This window comes from Mustela putorius, unplaced genomic scaffold (genome assembly GCF_011764305.1).
Source record: "Mustela putorius furo isolate JIRA1106 unplaced genomic scaffold, ASM1176430v1.1 tig00000196_pilon_pilon_pilon, whole genome shotgun sequence".
Taxonomy (NCBI): Eukaryota; Metazoa; Chordata; class Mammalia; order Carnivora; family Mustelidae; genus Mustela; species Mustela putorius.
In genome coordinates, this window is record NW_025421310.1 from 13111813 (window position 1) to 13123558 (window position 11746).

General features: G+C 46.0%; 1 long non-coding RNA gene across 10 annotated transcripts; it reads left to right on the forward strand.

Moving 5' to 3' along the window:
• The first annotated feature begins 1811 nt into the window (after positions 1–1811).
• LOC101678922 lies at positions 1812–10995 on the forward strand. 10 transcript variants are annotated; one of them, XR_006605822.1, is made up of 6 exons: positions 2262–2462; positions 2768–2828; positions 3049–3252; positions 9500–9553; positions 9701–9930; positions 10112–10995. It is a non-coding gene; the product is annotated as an uncharacterized LOC101678922 (long non-coding RNA). The 10 variants fall into 10 exon arrangements; XR_006605825.1 differs by lacking the exons at positions 2262–2462; positions 2768–2828; positions 3049–3252 and adding exons at positions 1812–1940; positions 2092–2253 and having other exon boundaries at positions 10112–10994; XR_001181998.2 differs by lacking the exons at positions 2262–2462; positions 2768–2828; positions 3049–3252 and adding exons at positions 1826–1940; positions 2092–2253 and having other exon boundaries at positions 9729–9930; positions 10112–10993.
• The last annotated feature ends 751 nt before the right edge of the window (positions 10996–11746 follow it).

Below are 11746 nucleotides of genomic sequence, written 5' to 3' on the forward strand. Positions count from 1 at the left end.
ATTTTTTTTTCTTCCTAGGGCAGGGGATTCCTGTCCGGTCCTCGTTCAGTGCAGCCCCGCCCCATGCCCCATGCCTACCAGGGGGCACAGAAGCCGCGTCCTCCCCCCACCCCGGGCAGGTGGAGACAGGCGGGACCCCCGCTCAGCGCTGACACCGCCCTCCCTGTGCAGTTGTGCGTGTCCAGTTCCCTGTCCCACAGCCTGATGAGGCCGATGCAAGAACCCCAAGCCTTGTGATGAAGACGGGGTCTTAGTAAAACCAGGAGATCACGGTATCTTGAAGTTTGTTCATGGGTGGGGAGAGTGTGCATACCTTGTCACCTCTGGAGCAGAGGAGGCACCACACATCTACCATTTCTGACACCTCCCATACCTTCAAGCTCCCGGGATGAGAGTCTACGTAAAATGGCAAAATTTATGAAGGGCCTTGTGTCTTCTGTCTTGTCTTGTGTCTCCTTGTGTGATCTGCCAAGAAAAGGGCTTTAGTTGTGAAAAACGTGTCAGAGATGTGTCCCCAGTGCCAGCCTGGGGATGGTGCCTACTGAATTTGGCTGTAGGGTTAAGTGCCAGGGCCCTGGGCACCTTCCAGAGCAAACTCATCTCTCATGATTGTCCAGAATCAGAGAAAAGGGACCTGTCACTCTACACAGGATAGATTCAGGCTGGGTGCCTCTTGTCTCCAAACACCACACCATGTCCCGGATCTAAGTCAACAGCAGACCCCACTTGCCAGGCTCATTTACAAAGCAGAATCCGTCAGGTCCTCCCGTCACCCAGTCCTCTGTCTGCTGATACTGAAGAGGGACAGAGAAAGTGAGCGAGAGAGAAGGAGAGAGACAGAGACAGAGGGACAGACAGAACGTAGGCAGGGCAGTGCAAAAGAGAGACCCGAGAAGGACGTGCTCCCCTACCGCCCCACATTGGCCTTTTCTGACCTGCCCTCTCCAGGTTCTGTGCCCCAGAGCAGGCTTCTCCTGGCTGTGCATCTCCCCGTGTCAGCCAGTGATAGCACCCCTTGAGTTGGTCATGAGTGATACTGTTTTTATTTTTTTATTTTCTAAAGATTTTATTTTACTTATTTGAGAGAGGGCATGAGCTGGAGGGAAAGACAGATGGAGAGGGAGAGGCAGGCTCCCCTGCTGAGCATGGAGTCCGACACGGGTCTTTTCCAGGACCCTGGTATCATGACCCGAGCTGAAGGCAGATGCTTAACCGACTGAGCCACTCAGGCTACTTTCTGACGGATTTTCAGAAAACCAGTGATATGTGGAGGAGATACACCCTGAACACAGTGCTTTCATCCATCCACCCATTCATTCACTCATTATTCCCTGAGCACCTGCTCTGCCACTAGCCCTGTGCTAGTCGGGGACACAGTAGTGACTTAGCCCCAGGCCCTGCCCTTCAGTTCTTGTGTCCAGTGGGGGACATAAGACCAGCCCAGACAACAGTGACCTATAGTGAGTAGGGTTGGGAAGGAGGGCCAGAGACATCCAGGATGGCTTCCTGGAGGAAGGGACATCTGAGCTATGACTTTAAAATTGAGCAAGAACCCTATTTCAGTGGGGCCCAGGCCTAGGAGGGCTGAGAGCCGGGCCAGTCAACCTCTGGGCCTCAGTGAGGATTTTGGACTTAACTTCACAGGGTCCTTAGCAGGGATGGAAGTGGTGAGGTTTCAGACTGTGGGAGATCCCTTGTGTCTGTCTCCTGCGAGGGGGGTGGACGGGAGGATTGAGACAGGAGGCAGGAAACCAGGGAGGAGGCTTCTGAAGCAGAAACAATTGTGCAATTACCACGGTCCTCCCCAAGGGTGGGGGACAGCACGTTCCCCTCCCAGCCCCACTCTCCCCTGCTCATCAGACATCCCCTCTCCTCAGCTCGTTGCAAGGGAAAGAAGTGTTTAACTGTGGGTCAGGACACGGAGTCTGGATGTAAAAGGAGTGAGTCTCTCATGATGGGTATTTTTAAAAGGTTAAGAGAATAGACTAGAAATAGAAATGTATGCACTGCAGAGAATCTTGACCATTAAGGGGTATGAAACTTTCTTTTGGACTGTAAGCCATGCAATGACGTAGTGTCTATTTTTCCTAGTGAGTCGCACACAGATGGTTAAGAAGTGCGGGGACACCAGAGGCTCCCGGCACAAGCTTGCTCTCCTTTCCTAAGAGCCACTGACTTGCTGCCCCATCACTTCCAAAAAATGCATTCAGCTCTCACAGTCCTGGTCCCAGGTGTTTCCCGGGGAGGCTGAAGGTAGGATCAACATGACTGTGGGTCTTCACACCCCTCCCCTTTTAGCAGCTCAGCCTCCTCTGTTGTCATGGGAGTCCAGTAAGTTCCCTAGGTGGGGTAGGGGTGTCTATCAGAGTCCCAGGATAAAGTCCCAGCCCCAGCTCTGTGGCTGCTCTGCCCACACCTGCTCTGGAGCCGAGATTCAAGAACCGTGGTGCCCAGGATCTTTGGTAAGGATCCACGGGGCACTCCCCCCAAGCTTCTGTCTTGCCGCATCCCAAATGGACCCTTGAACCTCAAATGTAATCACCCCCAGGTCAGCTCTGGCTGCAGATCAGTCTCCCCCCTGACCGGCAACTATTAGACCCGACCCTTCCCGGAGCCCTTCCTGCCACCCTGAGTCCGTATCAACATCCACTCTGAGCTGCGGCCCACGCTGAATGCAGCTCAGTGACGTCATCTGGCGTACCCCGGTGCTGACTGGATGCTTATGCTTATGCTCTCTCCATCGTTCTCCTGTCCCTCTGTTCCTCAGCTGCTGCCTCCCATTCTGAACTCCTGGGCTCAGGCTCGGAAGGAATCGCAAGTGAGAGCAGGTAGAGTGTGGAGGGAGGAGATGGTACCGTGGATGGAGGTGGGGGCTCCAGAGATCCTAGGCCAATCCTTGGAATCCAACCCAGCTCTGACTCCCCCAGATACTGGACTATGGGGGTAGCTGCGGGTGCTCAGTTATAAAGAGGCAGACAGACCTCCTGGAGCGGTGGTGAGGGGGCCTGCCTCTGTGGTTCCAACTGCACCTTCTGCCTCTGCTTCCAGCACTGCTTCCAGCACTGCTTCCCCAAGTCCTTGAGCTCTCAGCTCGGGCTGCTGGGAGGTGTCAGATCCCAGACATGAAGCACAACTGCACCAGGATCTGTGTCCAAGTTAGGGACCCAGTCCAGTCCAGGCTCAGGGAGGAAGGAGAAGTGGATGGAGTTTTGTCATCTATGGTCCATCCGGACGAGCAAGCAGGCTGCATTGGTAACACTTCCTTTTGGGCAACTACGCCTCTCTCACCTCCTTCCCTGGACTCCCTTCCCCTCCTCTCGCTCTTCTTCTTCCAGAATTGCTTTTTATCTGAGCCACCCTAGGATTGGAGCCAGAGGCCACCCCATCCCCATTTAATAGCTGCTCCTCCTCCCCTCCTACACCGACCCCTGGCAACCTGCCGTCTGCATTCCCTCTCCATGGGTTTCCTATTATTTTAGACATTTCGTATGAAGGGAATCAGTCCTACCATATGTGACCTTTTACATTACATGACTTCCTTCCTTCGTAGAGCTGAATAATATTCCATGGTGCGTATATCCCGCAACTGGTTTATCCACTCGTCTGTTAACGGATCTTGGGGCTGTTCCCATCTTTTGGCCACTGGGAATAGTGCTGTTATGGACATGTGTATACCTGCATGTGGGTACCCGTTCTCAGTTCTGAATTGCTGAGTCAAACGGTAATTCTATGTTTGACTCTTTGAGGAACTGCTTAACTATTTTCCACGGCTGCTAAACCACTTTATGTTCCTGTCGGCAACATATGAGGTTCGGATTTCTCCACCTCCTCTCCAATCCTTGCTATTTTCCACTTTTCTTTTTGTTACAGTCATCCTAGGGACTGTGAAGTGCTATCTTGTAGTTTTAATTTGCATTCCCTTAGTGAACAATGACGAGCATCTCTTCGTGTGCTGACTCGCTGTCTCTACATCCTTTTTGAAGAAGCGTCCACCCAGAAACTTTTCCATTTTTATCTATCTATCTATCTATTTATTTATTTACTTTTCCACTTTTAAATTGGAGTGTTCTTTCGTTATTGAGTTGTAAGAGTTTTTCAACATACTCTGGAGAGTCATCCCTTCTCATATATGTGATTTGTAAATATCTTCTCCCACAACATGACTATCTTTTCGTGTCCTTGATATTTTTGTGGGCAGTACATAGGTTTTTAATTTTGATAAATTCTATTTTTTCCTTTGTCTCTTGTGCTTTTGATGTCTTAGCTAAAAAAATACTTGCCTAAACCAAGGTCCTTATGATTTATTCCACTGTTTTCTGCCAAGAGTTTTATAGCATTAACTCTTAACATTTAGGTCTATGATCCATTTGAAGTTAGTCTTTGTGTACGGTATGTGCAAGGGATGCCTCTTTTTCTCCTTCTTCCTTCCTTCTCATGTCTGTCTTAGTCTCCTTTTGCATACAGACACCCACTTTTCCCAGCACCATTTGTTGAAAATATTATTCTTTTCTCTATTTAATTGTCATAGCACTTTTGTTGGAATTTAATTGACCATAAATATACGGATTTATTTCTGAACTGTTGATTCTGTCCATTGATCTGTATGTGCGCATCTCTTGGGTCAGTACTACACTGAATTAACTACTGAGGCTTTGTAGTAAGCTTTGGAATCATGGAGCATCAGTTCAACAACTTTGTTCCTCTTTGCCTTCGCTCTTCTGGGTCCCTTGCATTCCAGCATGAATTTTAGGATCACTTGTTAATTTCTGCAAAGCAGCCAGCTGGGAGTTTGATAGGAATGGCATTGAATTTGTAGGTCAACTTGGGGGCACCAGCATCTTCACAATATTGCTTTTTAATTTATGGATATGGATGTCGTTCAATTTATTTACATGTTCTTTAAATCCTTTCAACAGTTTCATAGTTTTCCATGTATGCATTCTGCACTTCCTCTGTTAAACTTGTTTACAAGTATTTTATTATTGTTGGTACTGTTGTAAGCAGAATTATTTTCTTAATTTCAATGCCAGATGTTTCTTTGCAAGGGCATACAGTGGATTTTTATACGTTGGTCTTGCACCTTGCAAGCTTGCTTACTTTGTTAGGTCTATGGTGGTCTTAGTAGCTTCCTTAAGCATTTTTATTTTTTTTTATTTTTTTTTAAAGATTTTGTTTATTTATTTGACAGACAGAGATCACAAGTAGGCAGAGAGGCAGGCAGAGAGAGAGGAGGAAGCAGGCTCTCTGCCGAGCAGAGAGCCCGATGCGGGGCTCGATCCCAGAACTCTGGGATCATGACCTGAGCCGAAGGCAGAGGCTTTAATCCACTGAGCCACCCAGGCGCCCCTTCCTTAAGCATTTTTAATGTACAAGATGATCAATCATTTGCAAATAGAAATAGTTTTACATCTTCTTTTCCAATCAGATTTTTTTTCCTTTCTTGCCCCATTTCTCTGGCTTGAACTTCCAGTGCTGTGTTAAATCAAGTGGTGAGAGTGGATGTACTTTCCCTCTTCCTGATGTTGGGGGGGGGCACTCAGTCTTTTGCCATTACAGTGAGCTGTAGGGTTTCTTTTCTTTCTTTCTTTTTTTAAATATATATATTTTTAAGATTTTCTTTATTTACTTGAAAGAGAGAGAAAATAAGACAGGAGAAGGCCAGGGCGCCTGGGTGGCTCAGTGGGTTAAGCCTCTGCCTTCGGCTCAGGTCATGATCCCAGGGTCCTGGGATCAAGCCCCGCATCGCATCGGGCTCTCTGCTCAGCAGGGAACCTGCTTCCTCCTCTCTCTCTCTCTGCCTGCCTTCCTGTCTACTTGCGATCTCTCTCTGTCAAATAAATAAATAAAATCTTAAAAAAAAAAAAAAAGAAGACAGGAGAAGGTCAGAGGGAGAAGCAGACTAGGGAGCCCGATGCGGGACTCCAGGATCATGACCTGAGCTGAAGGCAGAGGCTTAACCCACTGAACCACCCAGGCACCCAGCTGTGGGTTTTCTTATAGATACCTTTGATCATGTTGAGGAAGCTCTCTTGATTACCAGTTTATTCTTTGTTGTTCCCAGTTTGTTCCTTGTTGTTGTTTTAATCATGGAAGAATGTAGACTTTGTCAAATGCCTTTTCTGTATCATTTGATACAGAATCATAATCATATGTTTCCCCTAGCATATTCTACTAATAAGGTTTATTACATTGATTAATTTTCATATGCTGAACCAACCTTGCATTCCTGGGATAAATCCCACTTGGTCATGGTGCAGAATTCTTTATATAAATGGTTGGATTTTGTTTGCTAGTTTTTTTGTTGAGAATTTTTTTTTAGAATTTTTTTAGTTTCTATTCATAGGAGATGTTGGTCTATAGTTCTCTTGTGATATCTTTGTCTGGTTTTGATACTAGGGTAATATTGGCCTCATAATGTGAGCTGGAAAGTTCTGTTGTTTCTTTTTTTTAAGTTTATGAATGCTTGGCATTAATTTAAGGATTCTTTTCTCTTGGTCACTTTTGCTAAAGGTTTGCCAACTTTGATAATCTTTTCAAAGAATATACTTTTCATTTTATTGATTTTTGAGGTCTTTTTCCTACTCTCCCATTTCATTTATTTTCTTTGATATCTTCACTATTTACCTAGTTCTGCTCCTCTGGATTTATTTGCTCTTATTTTTCCAGTCAGAAGACTAAATTATTACTTTGAGAGGTTTCTTCTTCTATCACATAGATATTTAAGTCTACAGAGTTCTCTGTCATCACTGCTGTAAGTTGTGTGCCATATGTTTTGATACACTGTGGTTTCATTTTCTTCTGTCTCAAACTATTTTTGAATTTCCTTTGTGATTTTCTTTCTTGACCCACTGGTTATTTTACTTAGGAGCTGGGTTTTAAACTGCCACATATTTGTGAATCTCCCGAATTTCCTTCTGTTATTTCCCATTTAGTTCCACTGTGGTCAGAGAACATACTTTGTAGAACTTCAATCCTTTTATGTTATCGAGACTTTTCAAATGGCCTAGAATATGGCATATTTAGTAAAATGTCACATGCAAATTTAGGAAGAATGTCCATTTTGTTATTTTGAAGTGTTCTATAGATGTCTGTTAGTTTTAGTGGGTTTCTAGTGATTTTTCAAGTATTCTATATTCTTGATGACCATCTATCTGCCTTATTGTTCTCTTACTGAAAATGGGGGTGGTGAAGTCTCCAGCTATTATTGCCGAATTGTCTATCTTTTTTGTCTGTTTAGAACTCGAAACCCTTATTTGTGCTGTAAAGGGGAAGAAAAGTGATTAGTAATCATGGACATGATGCAAGAGGACTAATTCTTACAATTTCCCAGCAGCAGACCCAAACATATTTCCCCATATGCACATGACTAATACTCACTAAATTCCAATGACAATACTGTATCATGCCTAAGTCACTGGTAAAGAACTGAACTATTGTGCCAAGTATTTTTAAATATTAAAAAAAAGCAAAGCCCAGAAGCCAGAAAAATCCCAAGGGCAGAAAGTATTTGGGAGGGGCGCCTGGGTGGCTCAGTGGGTTAAGCCTCTGCCTTTGGCTCAGGTCATGGTCTCACGGTGCCGGGATCAAGCCCCACATCGGGCCCTCTGCTCAGTGGGGAGCCTGCTTCCTCCCCTCTCTCTGCCTGCCTCTGCCTACTTGTGACCACTGAAATAAATAAACAAAATCTTAAAAAAAAGTATTTGGGATTTTAAGCGCAATTTAAGGGGGGAGTGGGACATGATAAAAAGCCACTGGTATTACTTTATCAATTCAATAGATGCATGTCAGAAACAGCTATTATCATAAAAGGTTTTCAGATCTTTCCCCAAAGGTTTATAAGCAGACCCCATCTATTAAAAGTCCCTCCTCCCCTTTGCTTTTATTCCCCAAAATGATTTTGGCTGGTAGTTTCCCCTCTAGTACTGGATCATTTTTCAAAAAGATTGTATTTACTGGGGCACCTGGGTGGCTCAGTGGGTTAAAGCCTCTGCCTTTGGTTCAGGTCATGATCCCAGGGTCTTGGAATTGAGCCCGGCATCCCGCTCTCTGCTGGGCAGGGAACCTGCTTCCCCCACCCCCACCCCACTGTCTGCCTACTTGCGATCTCTGTCTGACAAATAAATAAACAAAATCTTTAAAAAATAAAAATAATAAAAAATAAAAAGACTGTATTTATTTATTTGAGTGAGAAAGAGAAAAATAGAGAGGGTGCGTGTCAGGAGAGAGGCAGAGGGGAAAGGAGAGGGACAGCAGACTCCAGCTGAGCGCGGAGCCCGAGGCGGGGCTCGGTCTCACAACCCTGAGATCATAACCTGAGCTGAAATCAAGAGTCAATGCTTAAATGACTGAGCACCCAGGCACCCTGTTATTATTAACATTATTATGTTCTGCCCTCTAGAAGCATGTGCTCTTTGGGTCCCCACAACAACCTCCTGAAAAGAAATTGCAACTGTAGTTCTCCTTTGGTTCCCTTCTAGAAGATCTGCTCTTCTGACAGATCATGGGACAGCTGCGAGGATGATTCCAAATAGTTTTCCACAGAGGAAACAAGGTGGTTTGGGACAGAATCTCTTGAAACATCTAAGGATAAGGTACCTGGGAAATAGAGAAATACCAGGTGTTTCGTCAGGGAGAAAGCTTGAAATAAACAGAGAGAGCCCCCCATCCCCACCCCGACTGCACCATATCTGATAATGCCCGGTCGTGCTGAAGGCCAGGAGCACTCCAGAGCCACAATATGGGGTGATGCTCACACCTGCCTTCACTATCTGATTTGCAGTGAACCAGGAGGGGACTGAGGTTATGGAGTAATGGGACATTTTCCATGTACAAGTGCACAAGATGAAACATACCCTTGCCTCCTGTTTTACCCACACAATCCCATTGTTACCTGCCTCTCTACATGCTTTCAAAATAAGGACAACTGCGGAGCATGAACTTGGTGAATCACTACTCCAGTCATATGACTGCATCATACAAACCCTGCATGCTCCACTCCTTCTTTCCCATCTCCTGTCTCTCTCCAACTCCATCCAGAGTCACGGGGGCCCAGAAGCTACAACACAGATAAGGGGAGCTCCACCTTCAACACCTGTTCAAGCCCAGTCATATCCCCAAAGCAGCTCTGCACCTAAATTCTCTCCTTGTCAATCTCACCTCAGCTTCCTTCCTCTTCCTCTTCACCCTCTAGATATCTTTAACACCTGCCCCACCCCTCTCCCAACTGGGAAACTCCACTGCATTCTTAGAATCCTAATCATGGCATCCAAAGAGTTTTTCCTGCATTCTCTGCCCTTAAAGGGTCCAGGCCGCTCAGGCCCAGCGATCTGGACTCTCACCTGCTTCAGGAGCTAGAGGCTATGCTGAGCCGGCCCCAAACCCAAGCCTATAGAGCAAATCTGGGTGTAAGCCTTCCCCATCCTGACCTGTCCTTCCTGAGATCAGTCAGCCCAGCGGCCGCACTCCAGCCCCATCTCAAACTCTTTTCCTTCTCCTCCAGCTCCTGTCTGCGTGTTGGTCTTCCTTCTCCTCCGGTGCTCAAGGACAGTCACAGGTGAGTACGAGGATGGGGCAAGAGTGAAGAGGGACAGGCTGCCCTTGGGAAGTGGGGTCATGGCTCACAGAGGCCATGGAGAGTCAGTGTCTGGTCCTCCTTGGGCTTACAGCAGCAATGTCTGCTCAGACGCCCCTACTGGCCCAGGGGCATGGCTGTGCTATTCTGCACCCAGGTGTGGGGACCAGATCTCCAACCCCTTGGAGCACTGCTGTCATGATGACACCATCCTGCCCCTGAGTTGGACCAACCTCTGTGGCCCCAGCTGCATCTTCTGGCCCTGCTTTGAGCTCTGCTGTCCTGATTCCTTTGAGGAGGAAGGTTCTGGGTATAAATGTTCGATGCTATTCCTTCCCCATGTCTGGGGACTGTGAGAGGTAAGGACCGAGCCCCTGGCTATGGAATGGGGGTGGGGTGGGGAGAGAGAAAGGAGGGGAGTTGCAATGTCCAGGCCCTTCCCCTTGGGGAAACCCTGCCACTTACTCTCCAGCAGTGACTCAACTCTTACATTTGTGTCCTTGCCTAAGCTTCGTTAATTTCTTGGTTCCTCCTTTGCAGCAGAAAGATGTTTTCTCCTTGGGAAAGATTCTAAAGAAAATAAATCCCCACTATGGCGGCTCAGAAAGGAAGGCTGGGGCAGGCCTCAGAGTCTGCGCCGTGAAGACCCTGAGCTGACACCTTTGAGAGACCTTGTCTGCTTGCCAAGGGATGTTCTCAGCAGGCCCCATTTTATGGTCTGCCCATTGCCTCAGTCATTGCTCCTTGGCCTCCTGTCTTTCCACCTCATTCTGCACCCTTGCTTGTATGCATTAGCCCATCACCTTGGGGAGGTGCCCTGTATCAGAGGTACCCTTGATTCTTGACTTGCTCTATGAAACCCCTTTTCCGATTAAGTATCCACGGGCTTCTGTTGCAAAGATAATATGTTCTTCAGACTCTAACTCATCCAGAGAAGATCTTCTAGCAGTTACCGGACTTGTTTGTACTCCTGTATGGCCTCCCTAACTTAAGAGAGATGATAGATGGCAGTAGGCCCTGTGGGGCAACACCTAGTTGCTGAGTTCATTACTGCTTCAAGTTACTAATGACCTGTCGGTATTTGCTTTATACATCTGGGTGCTCTGGTGTTAGGTGCACAGCTATTCACGACAGTTCTATATTCTTGATGAACTGACTCTTATCCTTATAGTATGACCTTCTTTGTCTCTTGTTAGTTTTGGGGGGATTTGGGGGACTTTTTGGTCTCTTCTACAGTTGACTTAAAGTCAAAATAGTCTGATATAAGTATAGCCACCCCTGCTCTCTGTCAGCTTCATTTGCGTGAAATTATCTATTTCAGGGGCACCTGGGTGGCTCAGTCAACCGAGTGTCTGACTCCTGTTCTAGCTTGGGTCATGATCTCAGGGTCATGAGGTTGAGCCCCGCATTGGGCTCCACGCTCAGCATGGAGTCTGCTTGAGATTCTCTCTCTGCTTCTGCCCCCTCCCCTCACTCATCCTCATGGACTTTCTCCCTCAAAATAAAATAATAATAAAAAATTATCTTTTTATGTGCCTCCCCTTTGAGCCTGCATGTGTCCTTAAAATTATTTTTAGTACTTCTGTCCATCAACCTTTACACTAGAGTTAAGTATTATATTGATAGCATATAGTTGGGGTCTGGTTTTATATCCACTCATCCACTCCATGCCTTTAGATTTCAAAATTAATCTCTTTATACTTAAAGTAATTCTTGATTACTCTGCCATCTTACTGTTTCGTGGCTGATTTCTGGTTCCCTTGTTCCTTTCTTCCTCTTACTGTTTTCCTTCTGAATCGATGATTTCCCATAGTGGTATGCTATGATTCCCTTTCTTTATCTTGTGTGACTCTACTTTAGGTTTTTACTTTGTGATTGCCATGAAGCTTACATTAGACGTTTTATAGAAGTAGCAGTCTATTTAAAGCTGGTAAAAACTGAACATTGATGACATATAAAAATTCTATCATTTTACTCCCCCTCCAACATTTTGTGTTTTTGATGACATAGCTTACCTCCTTTCCTATACTGCACCCATTAACAAATTATTATAGCTGTGGTTATCTTTAACACTTCTGTCTTTTGACCTTAAACTAGAGTTAAGAGAGGACTCAAATAACAAAAGTATAAGTGAATGAGGAGTCATTACAACTGACACCACAGAAATCCAGTGGC